This window comes from Hesperophylax consimilis, chromosome 13, assembly GCF_061612785.1.
Source record: "Hesperophylax consimilis isolate HC1 chromosome 13, BYU_Hcon_1.0, whole genome shotgun sequence".
Lineage (NCBI taxonomy): Eukaryota > Metazoa > Arthropoda > Insecta > Trichoptera > Limnephilidae > Hesperophylax > Hesperophylax consimilis.
The window spans coordinates 19,701,072-19,724,288 of NC_142848.1; the positions used below are offsets into that span (position 1 = coordinate 19,701,072).

General features: G+C 35.8%; 1 protein-coding gene across 2 annotated transcripts in view; it reads right to left on the reverse strand.

The window, feature by feature from the left end:
• The window catches only part of sbb (scribbler), a 402,653-nt gene that overhangs the window by 153,532 nt on the left and 225,904 nt on the right, over positions 1-23,217 (reverse strand). The window lies entirely within an intron of this gene.

The following is a 23,217-nucleotide window of genomic DNA, read 5'->3' on the forward strand; positions in this document are numbered from 1 at the left end:
CTCCGTCTCTATTTGTCTGAAACTGCCATAAATTTATCTTCACGAGGTGTGAACGAGAGACAGTTATCAGGGCCGCAGAAAGTTGGAGGAGAGGGTGAAATCATATTACGAGTCTGAAAGCCCGAAAGCAGTTACTAGGAAGGATGGTTCCCGGAATTGATTGAGGAAGATTGGAAACAAATACCCGACACCAAAGGGTGGAACACATACCAAATACCGAAGGCCATCAATCTCGGAAAACTCACAGACCTAATAAGATTATAAAATGACAACCACTCACATGAATATATTTATCGGACTGTTGCGAGTCGATTAACAATTAAAGGTAATTCAAAAAATATTAGACGACAAAGCCAAAGTTTGATAATGGTTTGTAAGTCGAAACGGCTGTCACGCAATAAGCAATAATATGAGAAAAGCAGAACTAATTAATACGATTTAATATTAAATTATGAAAAATATGTAGCTACAAAAAATGGGTTACTAATCTTAGCTGAGCTGAAGATAGCTGACATCGTCGTGTGTGCTAATAATTTAGCAACATATATTGTTTAAAAAACAATAACATTATTTGGCAAACATAATATGTCTTTAAATTTAAACATATTAAATCACAAACAAAAACTTCAATATTTGATGTAGACATACTTTCTTAATTCCCTTTAAAAATGATTCGTATTTTCAAATTCAGTAATTTCATTCGGGATTTTGTTGGAATGTTGGACGGCCTCGTACATCAGAGAATTCTGGATGCTTGATTTTTTTTCTTTAATGACTACAGCAAATAAAATATTATACGATATCCAAAGTAGTCAGTTTCATACATTTTTTAAATCGTATCAATTCCAGTTCCATGAAAGACCAATAAAAACGGGAAACATAAATTGTACGGGGAGAAGGGTGGTTGGTTGGTAGGGAGGTTCCGTCAACATTGTTCTCAATATCCATTGACAAAGAGAAGCAGGCGAACTATTTCCGAATAAGCAAATATATACAGGGCCTTTGTGACTGATATTTGAACATATCGAATTCCTTAAGTGGTCTGTTCAGAACTGAGTTCGTAATATATTATATGTGTGAGATCATTTATGTAAGAAGACTTCAATCAAAATAACATGCTGAGGAATATCACGTTAAAAAATCACACCCTAAAATTTTTACGCTTATCAAAACAAATATAAATAACTGAATTTGAATAATTCGAAAATATAAAACCCAATGAATAATTAATTTAATACGTTTCATGCTATTTAAACGGGTCTAAGTAGATACCTCCCGGAAAATATAAAACACAACGTAAATAAAAATTCTAATTCGTTTGATTATGGAATGGACTCGGATAATATCTAGTAGACATTAGACATGCCATAGTAATATGAAAATGGAATCATAATAACATTTGAATAGGGAAGTACGTTTTGCTGATAAACGAATTTTCCACTTGTTCGCTAGTCATCAGGCTGAAAATCACGAGTAACATTACTCGTGTGACGGGCGGCCATGACGCATTGTGTATTCACAAAGGAAAGTATGGCGCGTATACATTCCTACATACATTTATACATAATACTTTATTGTGATTTTCAAGCACAAAACACGCGAGTGCTTTTGACTCGAGAAATGGCGAACAAAGAAAAATCGGCAACAGTATGAATGTGACGATTACACACGGACCGCGGAAGGGATATACGAATAATGTACCTGTAAACATCAATTAACTTGCTTCATTTACATCATACATCGTCTCATAACTACTTTTCTATTATTTTGACGTCCCGACGTCCCGACTTCTTCTATTTGCGTCATACATTCTCCTTTCTTCGTTTATTCGCTCTACGTGCCCAAACCACAAGAGTGTCCCTTTCTTTATCTTAGTAATTTATACATGGTTTTACCACATATAAGCCTCAGGGTCTGATTTCCATAGCATTCAGTGCCTTTAAAAATAATGTAATTATTGTTAAATACATACATTGTACGTCAACCGGTTTCCGCACAACAGTGCCTTCGACATATCATATGTTATGTTAAAGATTTTTATATCATATTCTACACCGACGAAGGTGCGGCTGTGCCTACAAGTGCTGTCGTATTTTTAATGATTAAATAAAGAAGGAACAGATTTAATTTTTTCTTTTTAGGATTATTTGGTAAGGTTATATATAAATTAAAATTTAGAGGAAAATTAGTGGAAGGGAAAAGACACGGAGGAGTAAAAATATTATGAAAAGAAGAAGCTATTTTTAATGATTTATTATGCTTGTTTACAGCACTGCATTGCTAATCTTTAGACCGTCAGGGATTTAGCTTTAAATATACTCCTAGTTCTTCGCACGTTGCGTTATTCAAAGTTATTAGACTATATTAGACGAATTGTAATAAATTTCATCGGGAAGATTTAGCGCTTTAAGTGTCTCGTTAAAATGAATAAGGACGTCAATGCCGACAAGACAAATAAATAGTAAGAATTTGTATAGATTCTTTAATTTTTTAAGATTACAACAATGAAAATCAGATATAGTTCGCGTTGTTATGTAGGTGTATATATATATTATTATAAAACAAGCAATTCGTGGTGAGTTAATTGGTAGTTAATTGGTTGATTTGAATATGAAAATACATGTGTATTCGAATCATGGTTTAATATGTCACGCTCGGTAGTATCTTAAAATCTATCAAAGTCATGGTCATGTCAGGTTTTAACCAGAAGCTTTTAAAGTGTATTAAATGTGGACCATTCTTAAGAATTTAAATAACATTTTCTACTCGCTGCCTTCATTTCCTCGAAAGAATAAACTACTGGAGGAGCGGAAAACTGCTACGCGATGTTGACTTTTCTAAAACTCGGAATTATCTTTACTCCCAACGCGAACCGAATCGTTTGGTAGACAAAACAATACATCCACATCGGAGGCCATAATATATTATATATTCCTCAATAAAGAATCGAGAATTAAAAGTCGTATCCGATATCCCAAACCTTCCCATTCAAATCGCTAGTAAAAGGGAAATGATAATTTAAAACCTTCTCTTGAAGAAAAAAGGAAAACGAAATGCAGGTACGGGTGTTTGGTAGTTATCGAAGCTGAAAGATCGCGTGTCAAAACCGTATCGTGTCCAGGTTAATCACGAACGAGAATTCATTTATGCCGTGTGTCAGTACATTCTGTAAATGGAAGAAGATGTTAATCTACGTTATTGTCGAAACAATTGATTTATGACTTCATGTTAATTTTAGGTTTGTATTGATGTATCGAAATAGACAACGGAAACGTTCTTCAAACAATAGCCGTCTTATCGGGTATTTTCCGTATCGATGTGTGTATTTAGGGTCGTGAGTGTATAGCGATAACAAAAGATAGAATACTGACTTTATGAAAAGCTTTCAGTCGCTTCATTGAATTAAATATATTTTTACATGGGGATATTTCACTATGGATGACATAAATTAGGGGAAGGCGATATAATAACGTTACTAGTTAGTTTAATATTTTTTACTGAAATGAATTACTAGTAGGTAAGTACACCACAGTTTCTAAAAGCTATCATTAAATCTCTAAGTAACAATTTCGAGAACAGTCGCTATTAGCTATTAGTTACTCTTTCTGTTATTTACTTAGCTGTTCGAAGTAAAGAGGTTCATTAGCAGTATTTATTGAATAGTTAAGTGGTCCTTAACATCAAAGTTTTGTTTGAATGTGTTTATCCGTTGCCCGCTGGGTGATGTAAATATTTTATAGATTTGGAGAGCGTACAATTCGTACGGCGGTTTTATATTACATTACCAGGAGAGCGGGAATTCCAGGCGTGATTTTATATTACGTGGGGAACGTGTGCCACCATGCTTAAGTGGTTTATAAGGTGATTTATGAGCTGGCCCGGCTCACGTTACGTTACGTAACGTACCCGGACAGAAGCGCGGATTAGGGTGCCATAAGAGAGAGGTCGGAACCGACGCCGGCGACCGAAATGGGGAAAATAAACCGCCCGGGAAAATCATTTTCCCTCTAGCCTGTCGCCGTTTCGGAGAATCGATCCTTTTTTTACGAACGGACGTCGGTGAACAATAAATTGAAAGATGGTTGAATGCGACATCTATTTGAGTAATTTTGTTATTATTAAGAAACCTATCATGCAATTCTACGAAAAAAATACTTTCTATGCTGTCGCAATACAATTAAAAATGCTCTAAGCATTTTTAATTGGATACAAATTCAAACCGAAAAGTCAAAAGAAATTGAACAAATAATACCAGTCGAGAGCTACGGTGAATGAAAAATAATATGCAAATTGCCGATGGAGCAAGAATCGGGCTAGCGAGTCGGCAGCGCAGTGCAAAGTTTCACCCGAACAAATTTGATATTGCTGCAGTACTTCAGGCAGATGATTCTGCGATGCAGTTTTCAGCTAGCGTAATGTATAAAATGAGATTATCCATAATAAGATGCCCGAAATATTGACTCAAGAAAATTGACGTAACACAACATCGTTTAACGTCACAACCAATGAACTGAAATAGGCATCATTCTTCCTGGCTTTTACTGGTATCTTTTTGTATCTCTTCCTTTAACATAATTTCTTCAGCGTCAGTGTGAATCGTTATTTAATGAACACAACTCGGCGGTAAATATAATAATTATTAATATTTCGTGCAAGTATTTTGTAAATTGAAGAATGATTCATAGCATGGTAACGATGTAGTAATCATCTGAAAAGGAAACAGAAAAGAACATATTTTATGGAAGAGATTTCCATCTCTCTACTCTAGTATTAATATACAATCGATATGAATATTACAATAATATGTTGTCAAGCTTGGTCGTTCAAGTTTCGTCGAATGGCTTACTCGCACTCGCATATGCTATTTTCCAGTGTGAGCGCGACCCGTGTTATCAGACTCTCAGAAACTCAGGGCGGGTTTAAAACTATTACATTTGCGGCTTGAACATCCGAGTCGGCGAAACGACCGCATTAAACTGAATAATAAGACAAGCACACTCCACACTACCTATACTACATACATCTCGTGCTCGACCGGCAAGCAATGTTTGAGTATAAACTGGCTACTTTTATGTTATCTAACCGAGCATGCATGTTGGGTATTTTATCTGGATTGAGTATTAACAAATATATATGAATAATGTATAAAAAAATCACAAAAAGGCGTTATTCATATCTTTGAGCGAAACTTATGAGGGTAATTTTTGGTTCCGAATTCTCATCCCAGAGTCAACAGGTTGAAAGAAAAGTTATTAAAATATTAAACTTATAGATCAATTCAATAATATTTCACTTCGAGTGATATTCACTCAAATTAAACCTAATCCGGGTTGCTGTTCTTACTTAAAATAAACCCCAAAGAGGGGTTTACATAGTGTGAACTTCAAACAACCTTACTTTCAGCTAAGCTATTGGGCATTATGTATTATTAATTTATGAATATGGATCAGAAGCATCATATTTGACACATTATTACTTTTGAATTAACTAATTTCTGTTGATAAGAGCTTTTAAATGCATTGATGGTGTATTTATAGAGCAAGACGTATTGTATTGGTAATAGGGAAAAGAGTACAATGGTGGTGTATTAATTGAGTTGAGTTATTAGTCGGTATATTTAGCTCCATTATGATATGCGCAGCGGAGTAATTGTGTTATATGGTTCGAGAGAGAAGTTGGAAACTGTTGGAGTAGCAAAGTAGATGCACGATAAATACATGTTCCAACATTCGCAACACACAGACGATGAAGTATCCTCATGAGCTTCATAATATTAGAGGCAGACTTCCGCCAGCGCTGAGCGAAGTATTCCTACTTCCTTTGAAAGCCACGATTCTTATGTTATTTTCAAAAGGATTTATTATTTGCATGTTGAATCAAAGTTGCTTTCATGTCGACCGTTTCGACTTAAGGGTTTATGCTTTTCACGAATATGCATATTTATAAATCGTATGCGGTAAAATGGTTCCATTATACAATATATGACGCGCATGTGATTGGAAAATTGAAGTTGGGAAAGCTCCAGGAAGACATGGCAAGATCAAATCGCAATCAAATACCTGAATTAACATGACAACATGTATGAATGTTAACCTTTCAGGCTTATTCATCTTTTCAACGCCGAACAAATCACATATCTCCGCACTGTATACTTCTTTAACGTATGGACGCCCGATCAGATCTGTCCTTCAGAGACTAACGGAATAATATGATGTTTGTGGCTAGTAATGCCCTTCTGAGTGTGTAGCGTGTGACGTTTCCTCTTCTCTTTGCGAAGACATAACGTGATGGTTAGTTTATAATTTTATATATCTTTATGATTAAATCCTCGACATTTATTTGGCCGTAAACCGAACGAAATACTGGTGTTGTATATCATGAGAAATACACAGAGAGATAAGTTTATATGGTACGAGTACAATGTGTGTTGGCTTAAAGCCGCTAGCGCACTTTGTTTCAATATACAACCGCTCTGCAGATACTCTACATTACGTAAAACGTGCTCCAAGGCTCGCTTCGCTGTTCGCCGTTGGCTGTTTGTTGTCTGTTCGCTACACGTGGAACAGAAGAGCTGTGGAGTAGTGGTGCTGTAGAGCGGCGGTTTAACGCCGAGGAGCGTCACAAATGATGAAGAAACGGGGGAGGGTATTTAAGAAAATCGCATTCAGTGCCTACAACTGAAAGGTTCAAAGAAAATCTCAATTCCTATACAAGTATCTTCTAAACGTTTCCCGTACGAAGTTCAAGCTAGATAGCCGTCTCTCTCACTCGTGTACTAAGGTGATTTATCGAGGAGTACTTCCTTCTAAATGGAAGCGCAAAAAATAAGGGTGAATTGAAAAGCGTGAATTCCGAGAGAAACAAAGTGGTATCAGCAAAGCGGGAAAGTTGTAGTAGAGAAGGGTGGCGATGCCGGGGTGGCAGGAGGAAGAGGTGGTATTGGGCGGGAGCTGGGGGCGGGAGAGAGGAGGGCGGAGATCTATTATGGGCTGCGGTTAGCCTGTTTTCATGCGGGGCGGTGACATGGGTAAATACGTTTCGACTTCAGAGAGAAAATGCCAGTCTATTATGACAGAGTATCTTTATTCAATCATCCGCGATGTCGGATAATTCTTAACAAAAGAAATGTATATCGAGGGTTCCAATTGTAAATACGACAAGAAGAATGTAAAAAATTCGAAAATATAATATTCTATCAGAAGTCGTATATCTTTATCTATCCTTACAGAATAAGTTTAGGCTCGCTGAAATATTGATAACCATTATTTAGAAAATGATTACGGGTAATTAGATAAAATAAAAATTGTCTTTATTCTAGAAATTCTAAACGAGACATTTCCAACATTGACCCTTCTTCATAGCGAGTAAATTTATATCTACCTCCATAATTAGTATTGTTATAAATGCCCGCTAATAACTTAATGCTACTTTACAAATACTTCTGAATTGTTGCTTATTATAACCTTCTGAACATGAACATTTTCCTTGAAACAGTCATCAATTAACAAGATTACACAAGACTTAGGAAGATAAGACCCGCCGAACCACGCAGTCACCAATCAACCAAGCAACCAATTAGTTAGGAACCAAATTTGTGGAACAAAATCTCAATAAACGATACATTCAAATAAAATAAATTGAGTACTGTTGATGTAAGTACGATAAGCATGCATGGAGACTATGGTATGTTCTTAAGCCTGAGGCTCTGTGAGTTAGAATAAATATAGTGTGTGCGGAGGAAATCTCGGTTCTTACGGTCAAAGCCACCCGAGCTTCGCTCCGCTGCCTCCCACAGGCGGCTTCTCGCCAGGTAAACATAAAATAAACTCGACATTATACTGTGAACCTTGACAAGCCACCGCCCAACCAACCCAAACATTCTTATAAAATGTGTGATTCCTATTGTTTCTAATGCATTGAAACTTTTAAATAAGTGCAAATTAAAAAAATATTAAATCAATCCTACGAGATAATAGATTACCTACTTGCCAGTTTTATACACCAATAGTATAGTATAAAATGATTACATTCATGTTTTACATATAACATTTGATTTTCATTTTAATGCAGTGCTAAGTCTAAAGTATTAAATTGTAGCCCAACTTAAAAGAACATAATGAAGTTGAATCGTTAAAACGATTTACGAATAAAGTACGCTATTAAGTAGTACCCTTAATCCTTAAAAAAGGAATAACAGCTTGTACTCTGTTTAATTAAAATTTCCCGGAGTAAAATCGGAAAATAAAAGTTCAACATCACGATGATACACTTAGGCAGAACGGAGGTTATTAAGGCCCGCGGAGACTAAATGAAAACAGAAAGGCGAACAAACGAGTGTCGGAACGAGACGAGAAACCAGCTCCAAAAGGGAGAATAAACGAAATGAAAAACAAATGTGAGCAATCAGCGGCCGCCGGGAAATGGGAGCACTAAAGCGTCTGCCACATCCGTCCACTGCCAGCGGCACCGGCACCGGCAACGGTACCGGTACCGGGCGCAGGCCGCTTAATGGGGAATCCACCTAGTGTACAGTGTAGTCGTGAATATAAACACAACAAACGAACAAACACCGACACGTCATTCTGGAATCCTGCTATTCAAACATTCTAACAAAACATACACAACAAGCATAAGATGGCAAAATGTTATTTTAACAAAAAACACTTAGCAGCATCTTGCTTCATACCAGAAAGACAAACAGAGAAAACCTACAAGTTATAATTAATATCTGAAAAAATAACAATACAACATCACGTATTGTCCTAGCAGGTAATCATGGAGTTGACTTCAAACTTCCCTGTCGTGCCACACACTACATTACTCATTCATACTTAACACCCTACATGTAATCTATTATTGGACTCTTGACACGTCCCATCTATGTATTCAATAGACGTACCAGACACCTTCTCGATTCAACGATTAAATAGCAGCAAACTTTATTACAGGTTTCCACCTAACGAGTTCAATTAATTTATTATTTAAAACGTGATCTTATACAGTACTCCGATAAGTTGGAGGAAAACTTCGATCGATCGACAGATTTATTGTAACGAATGCATAATAAGAACGGCGTAATTTTCTATGACATTACAAAAGAAAACTATGTTTTATAAGTAGCCCACGGATTAATTCTATACTAAACCTAAACTTCAATGCCCGCGATATCAATTTAATTCAAGTTTAATCCAACACGTCGGGAACATATTTTACTAAGCATTGTTTCTGAAATACATACATACCAAATATTTACTTTTTAAATAAATTTAATGCTAAACATAGATTAGTTAACATTATCATGATACAGATGTGCTCATTGCAGTCGGAAGATTAAATGGTTAAACATGTAAAAAATAACAGCATCAAGCAATGGCAGCTTCCGTAGCTGTTGGCTTTAATATATCTCGCAGCATAAACGGGGGCGATAAATAAACCTCCTAGGACGACTTTCATCGGGACACAGAAATACCGAAGCTCGCCTTTATGACGTCATCGGACGCTGCTGAAGAAATTACACTAGGGAGAAACAACATCACTGTCTGTTCACAAATATGAATAAACTCACAGGCTTTGTAATCAGAACAAGGCAACACAGCACGAGCACTGTATTATAATACGATTGTATTATGAGCCTCAAAGACGGGGAAGAATCAATGCACTTTGGTTCTGTTTAATACCTCGTAATCGAGTGTGAGAGTGCAATGTATTACATGTACGCGTATTCTATTGGCCGCTATCACCCAACAGCTGTCCACTTACCTTCTATTTGCGGATGCAATTTATTATAATTATACAAAACGCAAATTGCGTGATAAACGTATTGATTTGATTGATGGCGTCATTTATCACTCGAACATTAAACACAATAATTAAAACACAGCGATTGACTCAAAAGTAAATTGTGATTGCAATGTCGGGAATTATTTAATACTTGTTGAAACTCTGTAATTAATTACTTTAAGTTTAATTGGGAAAGATTTTTTGTGTTGCGAAAGGCTGTGTTAGTAATGAGATATGTTATTTCAACATACATTGTAAAAAAGCGATTATATATTATTACTTATGCGATTTAATCTCAATCATAATATATCTTCGTGTTCATAAATCGATATCACGCGCTATTAATATAATAATATTTCCTTACAGATAGAAACTGATTAATATTGCTGTTGAGAAATCTACTTTACAAAGAATTGAATGCATTTAATTGATTCGCATCGATAATAGGTATCAGAAGATTGTGGTAAAGTAAAGAAAACAAAGTCTAACCAGCGAACAGCGGGAGCTTTGCCAAAAGCTGCGAGAATCGTGCCAACTTCAATGTCAGTAGGTACCTACCTAAACACTACAACAAAGTGTTTATAAGTAGCAAATTGAAATTAAAATATTATGAAGTTAAAGAAAAGTTTTAAAAAAAAACATCAAAACTTCTTTTTACTTGGGCAAAATATGGGCACAATTAAATATAAAAGTTAAATCATTACATTAAAACAAATTCAATAATAACGAAAGACTTTATCCTAAAGAATGACAAACATTCTCAGGTTGCAAATAACCTGACAATATTTGGAAATTTTCTATTACCAACACAGGAAGCGGAAAATGTTGGTTGTATTGTGATGGAGGACTTAGCCAGCCGAGGAAATGCATGTATGACGCTTGGGTGGGACCCAAACGCGGTGCCAACACAGCCACTGACCGGTAATAATGTTCAAATGAAATATGTAAATGAAAGATTAGATACATTTTCAAATTAATACAATGAATATCATGAACGAATTATTTAGCCTCTCTGCATAAATAACTCATAACATGTAACCAAAAAAAATTAAAATAGAAGCAATAATTTAATTTAGGATTGAGAAACTGGTTAGTACGACAAATAAAAGATCCAATTTGTATCGTACACACAAAATATTTGTAACGATGGTTGACTTTTTAAAATGCAAGCGAGTCGATTGAATGAACGTGTATCAGTTTCAATTGGTTTTGTTAACGAATCTATCGGATGAAAATGATCTAATTGGTTACATTCATCAGGCGGATAGGAGATGGCCGGATTGGGTGAAGGGATCTTCGTGCAGTTTAATCGATGGAGTGTTCCACCACCGCCTCGGAGGAGAGGAGGCGTGTAGCACAAATGGTTTCCAATTAACCAGCTGCCATTCACCCGAGCTATCTCGTGGGCTCCTGGTAATCACGTTGGGAAGCTGTAATGGGTGTCACTTCATCTGAGAAGCTCGCTCAGCTGACAGGCCAAGATTGCAGCGCCATTACCATCAAACAAATACATAATTGATTGTATGTATGCAAATTTGATTACTAAATAATGACTACAATGGCATTAATACATCCATCAAATAAGTCAGCTTTAGCCTGAATTGAAAACACAGCATGAATACATGCAAGATTAAAATATAAAATCAAGTTTAATTAGGTCTAAAAACTCTTTGTTATATTGCATGTAAAGGTTATATTATTATTATTGGGTTGGCAGTCTCGCGTATGGAATTGTTGATGGTTTAAAGCCAACTTTATCTTATTTCGTAATCTATAAACCATAATAAGGTAATTCTTTAAAAGGAGGTATTCGTCAGCCATTAACCGCGATGATCAGTTCCTAAAGCGTAATTCATTCATTTATAGATTACATTTATGAATTGCTAAAATTCGAAGATGACGTTATAGGTTTTTTTGGCCTACATTTATCATTATAATCGATTGGGCATCAGGAACAATTTCGGTTATATCGATAATAGGCGAACATTGGATAAAAGATCAATAATAATAATATAATAATAACATGGAATTTATATAGCGCAGTTTAGTGTCATTTCACTTCAAGTGCGCTTAACTACTCGTATAACAAACTTTAAAAAAAAGGTAATTCAGTATTAATGGTTCTTAAAATTATTCCCACAGTGTGCCTTACCCAATACAGATCTAATATTATAACACTAAATACACTGTTTATACAAAGTGATGACAAAACTTAGAATAACAATAACAGTAGGACAGGACAAAACACGAATATTAAAACTAAAACATAACATAAAACAGGAGGCAGTTTGTGCTCAGAAATGAGAATTTTCTGAGCAGACACTTTAAAAAGGTACAATAAGGAGACAACCGAAACCAAACAATTACCGGAAGTTTTAGAATATGGCTTATTATAAAATATTGAAAAGAAGTTAAAATTTATAAATGGTAAGATTTTTTAAATAATTTTGTTTTTAAAGCTCGTTTAAATTCAGCCAAATTCTGGAGATTAGTAAGAGCTGAGGGAAGTCTATTCCAGATGAGAGGGCCTGTTACACTAAAAGAACGATCATAGTAAACAGCTCGATTTGACCTAGAAAGTTCGATTAGACGATTACTAACATCTAGATCTGCTGACCTTAGAGTAAGCTATCAAAACCGAATTCTTTTCCATAGGTACAATGAAAGTCGATATGTGGATTAATAAAGATAAAAGATACTATCTCCGATTGGTAGCCAAAAATTCGAGTGTACAATTTTTTTATGAAATTGCATATATTTTCAATCAAGATTAAAAAAGCTATAATAATAATAAAATTTTATCAAATTAAGTAAGTAATCAAATTGAGTAAATGAAAATAAAAGCGACATGAAAATCATACAATCATTACTTTAGCAACATTGTAATTTGTGCAAAATAACAACAATAAATGTCGGTGGCACAATTTACCAAAAGTCTTTTACTAATTCTATTTAGTAAAATTTACCTAAGTTATCGTGTTCAGGTTTCGTGTTGAAGATTTGACAAGTAAATTTATCAAGTCTATTATGAAGTTGAATTGTTCTAAGATTTGGGAGTACATAGTTATGTTTAATACTTGCACGCCAGATAAGGGTTGGAATTCTCCCGGAGACGAGAGTAATTAACGTTCACCCCGGGGCAGGAAGCGGGGAGCGAGGAGCAGGGGGCGGGGGGTCGCCCAAGCAGGCATGAGGGAAGGATTATAATGGTACATTCCCCTTTCATCCCCTAAAGTTTGACGGTGAGCGCCGCAAGTCGGGGGCTATCATGCCGTGTATTAGGGTGTCAGAATTGCGAGAGGATTTGCGGTTGTAAATCTCAACTGCAGCAATGCTCCGGAAATTAGTTAACAGATTAGGAAATTTACAATTGTCTATGCTATGGTATTCTTGCTCGCTGGATAGTTAATACCGTGGGAATACCAAAGAAAAACAAAACTCAATTTCACGACTCTATTTGATTTATACAAGACTAAGGATCATATAAAAACAGCACTTCGATCAAATTAAATGCATTCAACTTGCGAAACATCTCTACGAACAAGAGTACTAGGTTATCTGCATATCTTTCAATATTTTCTGAAAGTAAATAACAAGAACAGAAAAACAGTAGTCAAATGTGAGAAATGCTTGTAAAATGTAATTGATTGATTTAATTATCCAATCTCTTTTGATATTTCCGAATAAACCGCGATACCTTAGCATTTATAACATGTAATTCTAATTAATTTTTTTACAAAAATTATGCCCGTTTGAAATGAGTCTGTAGCTATTAACAAATCGGTGTGTAGTAAATTGTTCAGCAAATTAATGTTTTATTATACAATCAAAAGCAAATCAGAGCGAATGATACGGCATAAATTCCCACTGTTCATAAGATCCGATTAGTAAAGATAATCAACAAAAAATTAAGCAATAAAAATTATTTAATTTTTATTTTACAATTACCTGATCTATGTATAAAATACATATAGCGCAATCATATTTCACAAGGTAAAACTAAAAATAACAATAAAAAACCTTCATTGTACTATTCTAAAATTTTAGATTTTTAACTTAAATCACATATTTATCGATTTCACGAAAATAGTAAAAAAAAAGTAGTATTAATAGATTAGCGGTAGGTCCTAGGTAGCTACGTCTTGTACGAGCAATTCCGTTTGAAAAAAACAAGTGGGGGGGCATTATTTTAAAATGATAAATCCGCTTTGCATAAATCTAGCGTGCCCATTCGAGAAAAAAACAAAAAAGAAAGTGGACTATTCCAAATGATGAAAGGTCCGATGGTCTGGGCGGCTGATTTATGACTCTGGAAGGCTGTGGGCGGTGGGATGGACCGCCCCTCCAAACAGACGATCTGACAAGATCAATTGAACTATTGAAAGACGAGAGCAATACATCACCTAGAATCTATGATTTTGGATTGAAGACATTGAATTCGTTCAAATGAGCCGCACTATTGGAGGTGGTACCAAATTCGAAAAATCTTGATTAATTCCTATGTATCATTAATTGTTTGGTAGCCTCCGAGTGTACTCTAGACAACTTTATTATAGGATTACAATACAAAATCAATCGTAAGTATATCGATTGATTTAATACCCTTACCAAAACCATCACATGTCACGTACTCTTTCGTTTTTATACAGGGTGTCCGGAAACTCGTAGTACAAGCGGGAAACTGGGGAATCTACATCACATTTGGAGTCGATTTTGTAGTATAATTTTTTTTTATTTGAGCTTTCGTTATCGAGTAAATCGAGTTTGAAGTTGATTTTTTTTTTTTTTTTTTTTTAATCAAATTCTTATAAATTATTACTGAAGATCAAAGTACCCAACTAATTAAAACTATTTGAAAGTAAAACAAATGAAGAAACTCGGATTTGAAGCATTATTTTGAAATCACCCTTCATTTAACCCGGTGTAATCATAAAATATTTCTGCTCTGCAGGGTTAAAACATCTGTTATTCAACCCTAAACACCAGAAAAAACTTTAACCCTAAAATAGCCGAAAATATTTTTTTTTGGTTTTTTTTTTTTTTTGAAAATGCTCAAAAAAAAAAACTTTATGTTTTTTTGGGTTCCCCATGTGGTGTAGATTCTCCAGTTCCCCGCTTGTACTACGAGTTTCCGGACACCGTGTATACATATAATATATAGTAGGTTCTTATTAATCTTTATAATTAATAATGGCAAATGGGTAATATTTTAATTTTCTTCTAACAACCTTCTTGTATATGACTGACATTTAAGATTTATCGCTGAGCTTGTAATTAATTTCTTACTACGCTAAACTGTATAAGTACATAGATATACATACTTTTGTGCTGCCAAATAATGGGCCTTGGGAAATAATCAATCAAATCGACGAGACGTGAGACTATTAGTACCCAGTTTTATTTTGTATTTTCAATTCAAATACCTAGATAGTTTGATAGTGGCTTCAAAAATGCTTGTATTTAAGAAAATGCTCTCTCCCAACTGAAATACGGAATTTAACAAGAAGTAAACGAAGCCAAGAATTTGAATAAAGAAACGAATTAATTAAGTTCTGTTACGTCTGTGGAGGGGAATATTTTTAACTCATTAAGTACTGAAGCATTACCTTTAAAAATACCCCCTAGGGAATAATATTTCTGCCTTGAAAGAAAAATAATATTCTTGTTACTCGCTAATTATACTGGGGGAACGGTGGGTTTCTACCTGTCAGCTGTTTGCACTCGCCATTAAAACTAGTTAAAAGGTCATTTATTCGTTTGATTAATGTGAAACGACGCCGTGTATATAAGTATATATATATGCAATTCAAAAGAAAAATATGAAAGTGAATGCTAGAAAACGGATGCGCATTTCGCAAAGGAGGTAAACAGGTGTGAAATTTTAATTAGCTATTGGAGCTTCATGAATAAGGAATAAAAGTTGAAATAAAAAGGTTTTTTCCAATCATTATAAGAGTTCTCATAAAAACATTATGGGTAAGGAAAAATGCGTTGAATGCCAACTAGAAACGAGATATTTAAAAACTCGTTCGCGTGAAAGAAATGTGGCATCTTTTATTCCACAAACATATTCCATTTTGAGCACGCGTATTTATTCTAAATCACAACATCGACAGAATTGTACATTATGCATGGAATGGCACAAAAACCCGTATCAAAACGAAGAGAAGAAAAGAGCGCGCATAGAATATGTATGTGTAAGGAAACGATATTCTTATATTCCGTTGACGTTTTCGCATCAGTTATTCTCGAATATAATGTTGTGTAGGTATGAGGCAGGAGGCATGATCACGAGTCGGCAAAGCAGACTGAGGGGGGAGGTGGAATAAGGTTCTCTCTCCTTCTTCTCTCTCTCATTGCACCCGTGAAACACATACTCGATAAAAAGGGAATAAATAAATGAAGTCGAGACTCGGGCGGACAAAGTTTGCGCACTTGTATACGGAGATACATAAGCGTTCTCAGAGGAGATGCAGCCTGCTAGATGCTGGGGGTTGGGGCGGCTATCATTCCACCATCCCGCTATCCACCCCTGCACTCGCGAGGAAGCAACGCTGCGCCAGCGTGGCTTAGTGAGAGGAAACGGTCGGGATTTATGCCGACGAAATTAGGGATGAAAAGGAATGGTTCGCTACACGCCGCGTCACATTTTATCACATTAAGTCTAGAAAGTCTCAAAACATTTGTATTTGTGCTGTTTTCTTTTGTTACTTAAAATCCCCCATAACGCTTCCGGGGAAAGGTTGTATTGTGATGCTACCGGATGTGCTAACAAAGCTACTAATGCTCAGTGCACAAAGGTGAAGCGAGGATCTCTACACCGAAACGGGTTGGCAAATTGCTGAGACTTCCTTATTCAACGATTTCGGAAAGCATTCAGTTTTATAACCGAACAGTCTCTTGTTTTATTTAAAAACGTAGATATCTAAAGAAAAAATAATCATATTTGAAATACTTGAGTCTTCGAAACTGGAATACCGGACGCGTAAAAAAATATTCATTATCTTGAAAAAAAGATTGAAAGAGGGAGTGCTGGGGGATGCCGGGGTGGATCCATTACCAGGGAGGCTGCGGAGGGAGATAGAACACGACGGGGATGAAAGTTCACGCTCACTTCGGTCACAATGGAAGAGAGTTGATTGATTTTTAAACAACGCCTCTCTGTTGTAAGTTCCAGATGAAAGACGAGGATATTGTTTAAACGACTAATGTGTGTACTTAGTCACGGCTGGAAAAACAAAGATTTAAGTTTATTTTGGAAATCGCAGTTTGAAGTTAGCAGTCCACAAAGGCGTGATGATACACCTACTCTGATGTACGTCAGTGAGACTTGGAACTGGCAGAGGAAGGATGAAAGTAAGTTGTATGCCGTAGAAATGAGATCCATGAGGCTTATGTGTGGTAAATGTATAGTCTTGTGAGAAATGTGGAGATTGGCAAAGAATGCGAGGCTGATTTAAGCGTGATGAGCAAGATTAAGAAAGGAACGAAGGGATGGTTTGGGCATGTAGAGCGAATGAACAAAGAAAAGAGTGTAAGAAGTCGGGGACGTCTGACGAAGACATAGCATTAATGTGAATCAGATACTTGAGTAGGGGCATGTCAACATAGTGTAATAGAATAATAGAAGAGTATGTATGAGACGATGTATGAATGTGAATGAGGCAATTGGTGTGTGCCAAGACCGCGTTGTTTAGCGGTCCGTCCTCTCTGCATACCACTGCGGAAAACGGCGTGATGATTAGTTGGTTACTTAGCAACTTTTGAGATTCTTGGTTATTTTAGGACAGTATAATGAAGTTTCAGATTAACATTTTATCAAAGAAGCAGAAGGTGAATGCGTGGGATAAGAAAATAGTTATCGACGAAAAATGCATTCCAGGACAAAAAGATGTGTAAATTTTTTAATATTTATTTTATCGTTTTCATTTTACCGACGATAAAATATATTGCACGGTATTTAAAAAGATATCAGCCGAGGGATCAAACGAAGATAATAATTATTTGTCACCTAACAGATTTTAATAAATCCTAACAAACATAAATATACCTCGGGGGGGCGAGTATCCATTGAAGTGTAACGGAAAGCCGATAAGGGGTGGCTTTCAAGGGTTGGCATGGACTCAGATGCTTTGGCAGTACCTACCTCCCCACCCCAGCCACCTCCTGGGCGACCGGGGGTGGGGACTGGGGAGTGTGGGAAGGACCGAAGCGGGAAAACTGGATAACGAGTACATAATATGTGGTTACATACAGCGTCCAAACATAGCGTTTGAGCAAAACCGGGATGATATTGCGGTATGCTATCTGCTATGGTTTATTGCCGCGAGCGGAAGGCGGAAATAAAAACTATTAAGTGGAATTATTGAAAGAATGAAAATTACCCCAGAAACAGTTGCGACAATCAGATTAATGTAGATAATTCATGTCATCGGTGATATATTGAGGCACAGTAGGTTTTTTAAATAATTATTAACAGATGGTTACAAAACTATACAATACAACATAATAATATTATAGTATCAAACATTGGGAAAAACGGAATTAAATTTTAGGATTGATTCACACAGCGTGTAGGTACATAAATGCACAGATGCGATGAAAGATTGTAGATATTAATGAGAAAGAAGTCATCATATTCACTTTGCGGCAGCTATCGGTGTAATAATAATTGGATAACTTGTATAGTGCCGTTTTTGTGAAAAATCACCTCAGGGGTAAGGGCGCTGTAACAATATCTAAGTAATGTTAAAAAAAACTCTAAATAACCTAGAATAGAGCAATGAAACAAATTTCTAAGTCTAATAAATATAAATAAACAGGAAATCAATATTAGTGTTAAACAAAGATTTTTATATTTTTATCTACGCTATGTTGGTAGTAAGTTTTTGACAACTTACTACCAACATACAATTTATATTAGACCACATGAAATGGGTCTATTTTAAGTGTTACAAATAAAATTTAAAAAGAAAAAGTCCAAATGTCCCAATCAACTTCATATGAAATTATTGCGCAGTCACAAAAAAAGTAATCTGAGAAATTGACTGAGAATGGCGGAATTATCTTTGATTAAACGAGTTCTCAACTCGGAGCGGAAAAATTTCAATTTAATCTTTGAATACTATTCGCAGAACGTTCGATGAGAATGTTAGGATAACTCTTCCATTACACGGTGGGCACGGGCACCTGATTGGAGGAAACTTTTTCTGGTCTTTCTTAGTCCCCTCACTCTTTCCCCTTTAAAGTTTTATTAAAAGTGCCCCTACCCGGACCACCTTCTCCCACTCCCATTATCGACATCTCCATTCCATCCTATGTCATTATGTTGGCATTCTATACTTTTCTACTACTCCGTGCGATTCCCGTTTTGCTATATGCCGTTTTATAATACTCCATGCCATTGGGTTGCCTGCTGTTTTCGAGCGGCAGATTTGAAAGCAAACATTCGAGGTAACAAAAGTTATCTACCGGAGGATTGGCGGATTGACGGAGATTTTCATTATTATATTTGCATAACTTTCAGGCTTTGAAAAATCACGCTATATACTTAAGACTACATACTACATACAAGGAATCAAAGTACTCACCTACTCTTGTATCATAATTACAATATAGGAATAAGTTACTCGTGTATGGTAATTACAATAATTAAATTATATTATCTTTCAGAGTTTAGTATTAAAACACAATGAGCACATACATTAAGTAACCTACAAATCTACTAAAAATATCTCATTTCCCTTTGTCTCGCGAAAATGAAAAACCTTATTAGTAAAGGTGTAGTAAATAAATAAAAAGAGTCCGGAATCTCAAACCTCTATGGCTATCTCTGAGATTTTTCTCAGTTCAAAAGAAATTCATGTCGATATAATTTATTCCACCATAGATATTCCGCCTATTGAAAGAGATGCCCCTTTTTCGTATTCTTTTCAAGCGTCCCTTTTAATCTAGATGTCCCCCCTCCCCCACCATTTCATCCCCCTCCGGACTCCACTCCGGGCTCCCCTCGCCTGGCTTCCGCCGTTAAATTTGTCCGCCAAAGTTTCCTTGGTACTTTAAACAATAACCCGCGAGTACTCGCAAACCCCGAAGCGGGCTGTGGGACTCTGGGCTCTGGGCTGTATCGCAGACTGTGTGAACTGAAGCGATGAACGCTCATTTAAATACTACTATTGATTGGAAATAAGATTAAAATCGGAGGTCATAGATTCTAACACACTGTGTATTTAGAAAAAGGTATTCAATGTGTTATTGTTGGCACTTACATGATTGGGTAACAACTACTTAATAATTATAAACTTCTTCGAAAATAACTTCTCGGTTAATACCTAAACTAGGTATTATATAAAGCAGAAAATTTACTTGTATGTCCAACTAAAAACTTTTCATTGTTTATCTATTTAATATATACGGTATGTATAAATATACCAAAAACAGTAATTGCAAGCTATAAAATACAAAAAAAAATAATATTTATTGAAAGATGATAGTATAGCCTTCTTGTACCTACATTTCGTGTAGTGCAATAGATCCGCCACTTCATGTAATCTAGGTACAAGCGAGTGTTTGAAATTCTCATTCCTGGTATTGTTACATTTAAGATTTTGGAAAGAGTAGCTCTTGTAGGTATATGAAATTCAATAATAATAATAAAAATAGAAATTCGTTAGTGAAAAACAGGTACTTAAATTCGGGCAAAGCCGGGTAGGAACTATTTCGACGTGAAATCTCTTATCCATGTCAATCAATGCAATTTCGTACCAGAGCATTAAAATCGTTAAAGTTTCCCTACCTTTTCGTTTTACGTCTTTTTAATCGTGTTCATCGTTAAGATAATATCTGGCGGATGATTTAAAATACGAGAGGGCGACCGAACGTCAGTTATAGCAAGATTCAATACAGCCCTTCTTGAACTTTTGAATATCTACCGAAAGAGATTGTGATCTTCAAATTGGCTGTAAACTTGCAAAGGAAATTAAATTAGAGGCGGTAAAAGCCAGGACTGAATAAAAGAAGCTGTTCACACGGCTGAATTTTAAGTGAATTATTTTAATGTCTGTTCCTCTTGCGGATAAAAACACGTTTAACGAGCCTCATACATAGTTAAATGTTAAATTAAACTACTTCGTTAACTGAACTACGTTATAACGTCGAAGTAACAAAGGAGGCATAAATCTCAATTCAAGTGAGGTAGGTGGAGCGGCCGGCAGTCTCGCAAGGTTAACTCGGCGAGGAGAAGTGAGAAGCGAGGAGATGTAAGAAGAGAGGAGAAGGGAGTAGGGAGTAGGGAGTAAGGAGGAGGGAGGAAGGAGCAGAGACAAGGCAGCATCCACTATCCGAGCCGTGCGTGATATCTTGTTCATTCAGTCGAGATTACATTAGGTAAGAATAAGTTTTCATAAATAAACCATTGAACATTTGAGAAAATTAAAATAGAAATATACCCACGAAATTAGGTATATCTATTTCAATTATAAAGCTGAACATAAACTACTTTCATTTCTCAGTCATTTTAATCATGAGCGTCGAAACTTTTAAAATGTGATTATTTTTTGTGTTACTATGCCGCGTTGGACTTCCTCCTTTAGCCAACGTTTCGGATGGCTTTACATAGTCAATCATCAAAAAAAAACCATTCATATTAGACGGGCTGTTAAGCTTAACAGTTCTTGGCATCCGGTACTTGACAGTTACACCAAAACTAAACGCCGAAAACCACATTAATTGTATAAATCATTATAGTGAACTACCGGCACTAAGAGGATTAGTGCGCATAACACGGTACCTGTCTACATATATAAACACAAACTTGACCACAATCTACGCCTGGCCTGGCGTAATAACCCCAAAAATGAATCATGATAATACTTATATAACTGTTTAGAAAAAGGCTAGACATTTTGTTGTTTATGCCACATTTCCCGACAATTCAATAAGAAAAATAGTTTTTAAACGCGGGTGAAGCCGGATAGAAACTACTAGTTATAAAGGGAACAGCTTCAACATGGTCGCAAAGAATAGAAAGCCAAAGTAAATTCGTTCTCGATCAGAAGTCCAATCCCGGGATAACATAAAGTGGACAGAATTAGAGTAATTTTGTTGGGAACAAATTTATAGTCTCCCTTGCGGTAAAGGCGGAACCGCGCCCCTTGTCGGGTGAGATTTAGTGCAATTTGTTAGGTAGTTACATAGGCTACATCCACATTCCCCGCGACGAGAACTATTTCATATCTCCGCCTCGCTTTGAGAGTATTTTATGCTTTAGTATGAATACGTAATGACTACGGAAAATGTTGGAGTTTCTTTTTTATCGCGGTACGTTGGTCGCCCGCAGAAGCACATTCACAAAATTGAGAAATAGTACATCAAATTGAGTCGCTTCAAAGTATCAAGTTGGAATATGAAACTGCGAATAGATGATAAATGAGTTCGTATTGTTCCCGTGAAAGGAAAACAGCGAAGACGAATACAACACAGATCGTTATTGAATAGAATCACGCATTGCATGAAACCGAAATAAGAACGTGACTGGAAACTGGAGATTAAATAATATTGAGACGATTTAAGATCGCACGCTAGTACATGTTAACCCCTCCAGCTTTTTAGGGTTATATTCCCGGCCGTCCATATTTTTTATCTATTATGCGGAAATGCGCAAATTTTTTGACAGTAGAAAGAGAAATAAAATTATTTCCAGTGTGGGACTACTTTATTTCCCCCAAATGTGGCAATACTAACGCGAATTAATCCGCTGCTATACGCAAGCGAACATGACAAGAGGAATCTTCATTCCCGTTTTAGCGTTCGATTCAACAGCCAGTACTACCTTTTTTCTGCCACCGTCACCGCGCTCTGCGTAAATTATAAAATTCGTCCTCACGAATAAACTAAATCAATTGTGCAGACACTCGTTTCAATCTCCCATCTCCTGAACACAATTTACGCATTGGGAAGGCGCCGTAAATTACAGCTAATTACAAGCCCTACACTAGCCCTTGCCACACTAGTTTACCTCAAATATTTATACTGGACGCCATTAATGAAATCCTAAAACTAGCCAAAATGAATAATTCACATTTCGCGTCGCTATCGTAACAATCGGTTTAACTTAAAAAAATATTTCTAATTTTTATTATATGAACGTGATAAAAGTGAAGTTACAGTTTTCTTGCAAATTCCCCAAGCAATGAAATATTGAGTTTTCTCAATTTTTCTACAGTTGGAATAAAAAATTAAATTAAAATGTGGTTAGCGTTTTTGTTAACATTTGTCATGTTTGATATTAAATACATTTGTTATTTAGAAATAGTAATGTTTAATGTAAACGAGTGAACCGGAAAGATAATTTTAACTAGTTTCTAAAACAGTATTTGTTTTTACGGAAAATTAAAAAATACGATGTATATAGCGTATTTGAAATACACAGAAAACATT